Here is a 6,728-nt window from a genome sequence, read left to right as displayed (position 1 = left end):
AAGGACATCATCATCATCTGCTGGCCTCGACAAAGCAACCGTTTCGTTGACCTGCACTGGTGCTTTGGCTGAGTATCGGGTGGTTTCAGGTGTCTCACTAACCTTATTTTAGTTCCTGGTTGATTGGCATTCCTTGCGTCAGCCGTCTTGGGCTGATGTCGACCAGTTCTCCTGGCCAGGCGCTATCCGCCTGGTCAGCATCCCTGCCACCTAATGAATTGCCTCTATAGATTTATTTTTTTTTTGCAGTAGCGTCAGCACCATTCATGTTGCGCTTGTGCCTACCTAGTGGAGGTTCCATCAGGATCACGAATCCACAAGCTGTCCAGAAGGCACTTAAGGCCGCGTCCAACAACTTCCAGACCATCACTGACGTGCGAGCGTTCGGATGGGGAGGTATAGTGTATCGTTCACCCGACCAAACCTGTGTTGAAGACCTCTCGAAATGCACTTCATTCGCTTCCACCCCGGTGAGTGCTTTTTTTCCGCCTCACCTTGCGTGCACCAAGGTTCTTGTATGGGGCGCAGACTCCCGATTAAGTCCTATTGAAACCCTGGACAAGCTCTCCGCAGCAGGCGTCATTGCTATCTACCGTTGCAATCGGCTGGCAAATAACGAGATGGTTCCGCCGGAATCTGTAATTGCAATGTTTGTGGGCACATCATATCCATCTGAAATAAAGGCGCGGCCTCTTGTGTTCCGTGTAGAGCCACTCGCGTCACGTCCAATCCAGTGTCAGAATTGTTGGAGATTCGGGCACAGCGCAGGAGGATGTAAGTCTAGCTTGCATTGTCGCACCTGTGGAGATGGTCATTCTTCAAGTGAGTGCTCTGCTCAATCTCAAAAGTGCTACCTCTGTGGGGGAGCACACCCAGCAGACTATTCGAACTGCTCAGCTCGCGCTCAAGAAATACAAATTGTTGTAATAATCAGCCGCCGTCGTTGCTCCCGAAGAGGTGCAATTGTAGTTAGTGCAATTGGGCCTTCGGATACTCTGGTGTTACAGCGCGCAACACTCAAGCGTGGATCTTAATCTCTCAGAAGCAGTGGCGTAGCAATAGGGGGGGCCGGGGGGCCGTGGGCCCCGGGTGCAAGGGCCAGTGGGGGGGGGGGGGGGGGGGGGGGGGTCATATACGTCTGAAGACACCCCTCTTTCCGCCGGCTACAACCGGGGAGGGGGGTGACAGAAGACCTATGGGCCCCGGGTGCCAGACGACCTAGCTACGCCACTGCTCAGAAGCAATTGACTCTGCTGTGGAAAAAGCAATGGCTAAAGCTATGGATAAATTGATATCCAGTCTCTCTGATTGCTTAGCGCAAATCATTTCCAGTCAGATGATGCAAATAATGCAGATCACTAAGGTACCAATGCAGTCGCCGGTATCTAACGCCACACCTCGAATGTCTAGCAACGAGGTAGAGACGCTTTCTACATTTGCAGAACATTCCACAGACACTACTACGCGCTAGTCCAACCAGGCGAGGATGAGCCCTCTTATACAGACACTGTTAGTGTAACAGATATGGAACTTGACACTCGAGCTCCCAAACGTATGGGATCCCCAATTTCAAAAATTATGAAACAAAAATAAAAAAAGAGTCAACCATCTCCTATGATTAAGAAAGTACTCTAAAGGCGGCAGTTGCCGCTGCTGTGCGTAAAACACCATTGGACAGTTGAAAGTACTGCAGTGGAAGTGTCGCTCTATATTTTCAGCTTTAACAGATTTATCTTGCCTATCTATTCAATTCAATCGAGATATCTTACTTCATCAAGAAACTTGGCTTTCACCAGAGAAAAATTTTCATTTAAAAGGTTTTCGGTCTTTCCGATTAGATCGACACTCGCGAGGTGGATTACTGATACTTATTTCCAGTAAAGTTTGTCACAAGGCAAAAATTTCTTATCAAATCATGGATTCCGACTGCGAAATTTTGGCTATAGATTTATGTCTCCCAGGGTACCATCCATTTTCAATTATACATGCTTGTTTCCCCACCGGTGTGCAAAGTACACGTCAACTTGATAGGGCTGTGGCTGCCTGTAGGAAAGAAATTTTGTTTGAAGGGGATTTAATTTAATTCGCATCACGTGTCGTGAGGGCTTGAACAGATTTGTGTGGTAAGAGACTATGGGAGTGGACTATTGATAGTCACCTTTCATGTCGGAACACAGGACAAGTAAAATTTGCTAGAGGTCCCTTTCGTTCGGTGTTAGATTTAACATTTTGTAGCGCTGGAATCAATGTTTTGTCGTGGGTAGCGGTTGACTCAGCAACCAACAGTGATCATCTTCCTGTGTCATTGAAATAATTTGTCCAATAACATCTTCACAATACCAGGCATGCACATTTGTGAACCATCCGAAATTTAAGACTTTCTTGCGTTCAGCCGTTTCGAAACTTGCCAATGCCAATGATAAGGAAGTCGCTTCAGCCATTTGCTCAATTATAGAGGATTTCCGGAAGCAAGTTGAATTTGTCACCCCTTCGGCTAAAGGCACAGCTTGTCTTTGGTGGAATGAGTGTACGCGGGACTATATATATATAAAAAAAAAGCCGCTTGGAAAATGCCTCTGCATAATTACTGCCCGACAAATTGGAAAAATTATCAGTTCCACGCTAGTGTATTCAAGCGTACTATTAATCGACCCAAAGAGGAATACGATATTAGGCATTACGATTATCTATCAAATTCAAAAAAATAAGCGTGCTTTATTTGCATTTCTTCGGGCTAGGAAGGTGCTACCAACACCCTTAACATTAGACTCAATAGTTTTGACCCCGCAAGAATTGAGCGCCTCCCTAGAAGAGATTGCCAAAGGCTTAGAAAATCGATTTACGGCCCGGCTTCCGGCTATTCATTCTACATTAGATCCTTCGGATGGCTTTACTCCAATTTCCATATCTGAACTAAATGAGACTGCACTATGCTTGCCGAATTCAGCCCCTGGCCCTGACGGTGTCACAAATGCAATGTTAAAAATATTGTTAAAGGAATTGCCTAACGTTCTTTTAGACCTGGTGAACTATTCAACTAAATATGCTTGGATTCCGTTGTAAATGGAAGCTCGCCAAAGTAATATTGATGCTTAAGAAACAAGAAGGAAGGTTTGTATTGGAGAACATTAGGCCCATTGCGCTTACACCATGCAGACGTAGTAAAATTCATTTAGAGGCTTCTTCACCTTCGTATCATGAAATTTATTAATGATAATTCCATTCTCATTCCCTGTCAGATTGGTTTCAGGGCCGGCTGCTCCATCTGGCATGCCCACGTCGACTTAGAAAGTCGAATACAACTCGCTCGACGTCATAAGCAATACGCTGTCTTAGTGACGCTCGATATCGCTAAAGCATACGACACTGTGGAGCACACTGTATTGATCAATCGGTTAACATCCTGTGGTGTTCGAGATTCGAGAATTCGAGATTCATTTATTTCTCCAAGCAAGTTCGTGGGTATATAGTAGCGTGGATTCAGTCATTCTTAGGTGAAAGAGAATTCTATTGCTACGAAAGCGGCTTTTCTTCTTCTAAGCACAAACAAACGAGAGGAGTACCGCAAGGCTCAGTCCTTTCTCCGGTGCTTTTTAATATTCGCATGAGCACACTACCTTGTCATCAAGAAGTAACTACTTATGTTTATGCAGACAATATTGCGTTTTTCGCAGCTGCAAACGACATCCACACGCTATACCAGCGACTCCAAACTTACCTTTGTGCTCTGGAGAGGTGCATAGTTAGATGTTAATCACTTCATACTCAATGCCAGCAAATGTGCTGTTCTCGTTTTTCCGATACGTGACATAGTGCACATCTCATGGTCTTACAACCTTCAAGACATACCACAGGTGGAATCTGTTAAATACCTCGAAATTATTTATAACGCCTCTCTCAACTGGCGCCCACACATAGGTCATGTGACTGAAAAATGTATATATACCCGTGCAATTGGCATATTGCGTAGGCTGAGCAGTCGTCGAATATGATTGAGAAGAGATTCACTCCTAATGATATATCGTATGTACGTTCGCCCTGTATTAGAATTTGGTTGCGTGCTCTTCTATGGAGCTCCAGCCTACATGCCCCGTCCTCTAATCAGCATTACGTGTGTGTCTATAGGTCTTCCTAAATTTGTTGCAAATTCTATTATTTATCTAGAATCCGTGTTCCTCCTCTTTCGTGCAGGTTCCCGCTTTTGACAGTGCAGACGTTCTTAAGGATTTATAAATCACCGCTGCGCCATCCCCCAAACAATCTTTATTTCACAACCTGCGTTGTTTTGTCGGTGTCAACTGGCCGCAACTACATACTCCGCAAATTATATTCGTGCAAAAATTACTTGACTATTTGGGCGTGCGCATATGCGATGTACTTCCTATTCCCGACAGAGCTGTTGCAACGGATATTTAATTCAATGACATTTTTCCTAATCATGCAAAATTACTTCCACAACGTATTCTATAGACGGTAAATTACAAGACCATCTGAAGAACCTTCATACAAACATTGTAATTGCGACAGAGAGTGGCGTAGCTATAGGTCATCTGGCACCCGGGGCCCATAGGTCTTCGGCGGCCCCCCTCCCCCCCCCCCCGGGTGTAGCCGGCGGAAAGAAGGGTGTCTTCAGGCGTATATGACACCCCCCCCCTCCACACACACACTGGCCCCTTGCACTAACCACCCCCCCCCCCCCCCCCCCCCCCCTTGCTACGATGCTTCACAATTTGATGAAAAGTTGTCTCTTCGGCTGCCAGATTTCATACCGATCTTTATAGCCGGATTCATGGCCGTGGTGCTGGCATTACGCAAATTAGGACCATCAATTACGTCAGCCGTGATAGTCACTGATGCGTTATCATTGTGCTCATCCCTTTCTGCTTCTCGTGATTCTCGCGTGATGAGGACGTTTCAATCATTGGTACCTGGGTACTTGAGAAGCGTGCGTTTGATTGGGGTGCCTGGCCATAAAGGAGTAATTATAAATGAAATTGCAGACTCTCTAGCCAATTAAGGCATCGATAAGTGGCCCGATTCATTACTGCCCTTTGACTGCACATGTTACCGCTGCTAGATTTCGCAGGAGTGCCATTATGCAGGCAGCATCAGGCTCCGCATCTCCAATTCTGCATTACCGACATCTCCTATACCCTTGGCACAGAGACTTTTGTCGAACACGGAAAATTGAAGTGTCCATCACGGGGCTGCGCTGCCGTATACCTGCGTTTAACTTCTATCTCCACAGGTCTAGTCCCCTCACCATTGTGCTCATTCTGTGGCGAAGCGGAGACATTAGACTATTTCTTGTTGTCTTGCAGGCGTTTTTCTATTATAAGAAAACGACTACTCGAAATCCCGCTTCGCACTATTGGTCTAAATTTATCAGTGCCTGCCATCCTATATTTTGGAGCCTCCATTATCGGGTTCAGTCACAGGAATGTTTACTTAGCAATCCAAAATTACCTCATTGAAACTAATCGTTTTCCAAGACTGATCTTTCTCCCTCCCCACCATTGCTTTCTTTTATTTCTTATCTATTAATTTTTTTTTAATTATTTCCCCCTTTCTTATACCCAGTTTTCTTTTGATTTTTTTCTCCAAGAACAATACATTTACTTTTAAACTCCAATGTTCAAATTGTTAACATCCCTTGTTTTTATTATTTTTATGCACCTAATTTAACCACCCGATTCATGGCCAATCCCCCACTGTGGGTGTGTGCCACGGCCACTCAGGACAACAACAACAACTATGGAGTATGTTTTATTAGAATGTGAAGACGTATGCCCAGCGGTCGATTTAGGCACCACTGGCCTCCTTGAAACCCTTGGGTTCAGCGAGCAGTGGAAAAGTAAACATGTGCGCAATAGGGATTAGTAAGAGGCAACTGGAGGAAGAAAAGTAAGGAAACGACAAAAAACGGAGACGTGCAAAAGCAAAGTTCGCAATAGGGATCAGAAAATTTGGTTGTGGGAGTTCATAGTGTTTTTTTCTTTATTTTTCTCTTGTTTACCTTGGTAGGACATTAGGCAGTATAATAGCAAGAGCTTGGTGGCGCTACCCGCCGCCCCGTTCCAAAGAGGACGTTCATAACATCCATCCATCCGCTGCTGCTTACCTGGTGCCACAACGTTGGATGAATGCACAAAAAGCCCGAAACGAAAATTTATAAGGAGCAAAATAAACATTTCCTTATTTCACAAGGCGTTTTGCGTGTACTTTTTGAAATCGCGCGTGGCACAGATTCGGTGGAGGCCTGTAAAGGTCGTTTACAATCATTTTTATTTACTACTAAACCGATTCAGCACGAAGATCGCGCGCGGTCGAGCTGCGGAAGAAAAAGAAATGCAAATGGCACGTCGATCAGCGCAGCCAGCGTTCAAAACACGCGCGCCCAAAACCGAAACCGGAAGAGTGGTTCAGGTGTTGCCGGTGACTTGGAGCGCTACAGTTGATTCGGCCGCTGGGCTCTATGGGAGTCTCCGCTCTCGTTGAATTTCTTTGTCTATGGGAAAAACGCCGTCCAGTCCACTCGATCTCGTTCTAGGCTGTGTTGCAATAATTGCCGTAGACGGCAAAGTAGACGGTTAAGCAGACAGCGGCCATCTTAAGTATGGTCCCTACTTTCTCAGGGACCATTCCGATTCTCACGAAGACAGCATTGAAGTCAAAAAGATGCAAGCTACTTTCATACCCAAACAACATGGCAGCTTAGAAGCACGACG

Source organism: Dermacentor albipictus, chromosome 3 (assembly GCF_038994185.2).
Source record: "Dermacentor albipictus isolate Rhodes 1998 colony chromosome 3, USDA_Dalb.pri_finalv2, whole genome shotgun sequence".
In the NCBI taxonomy this organism is placed as follows: Eukaryota; Metazoa; Arthropoda; class Arachnida; order Ixodida; family Ixodidae; genus Dermacentor; species Dermacentor albipictus.
Note: the sequence above shows the minus strand (reverse complement) of the source record.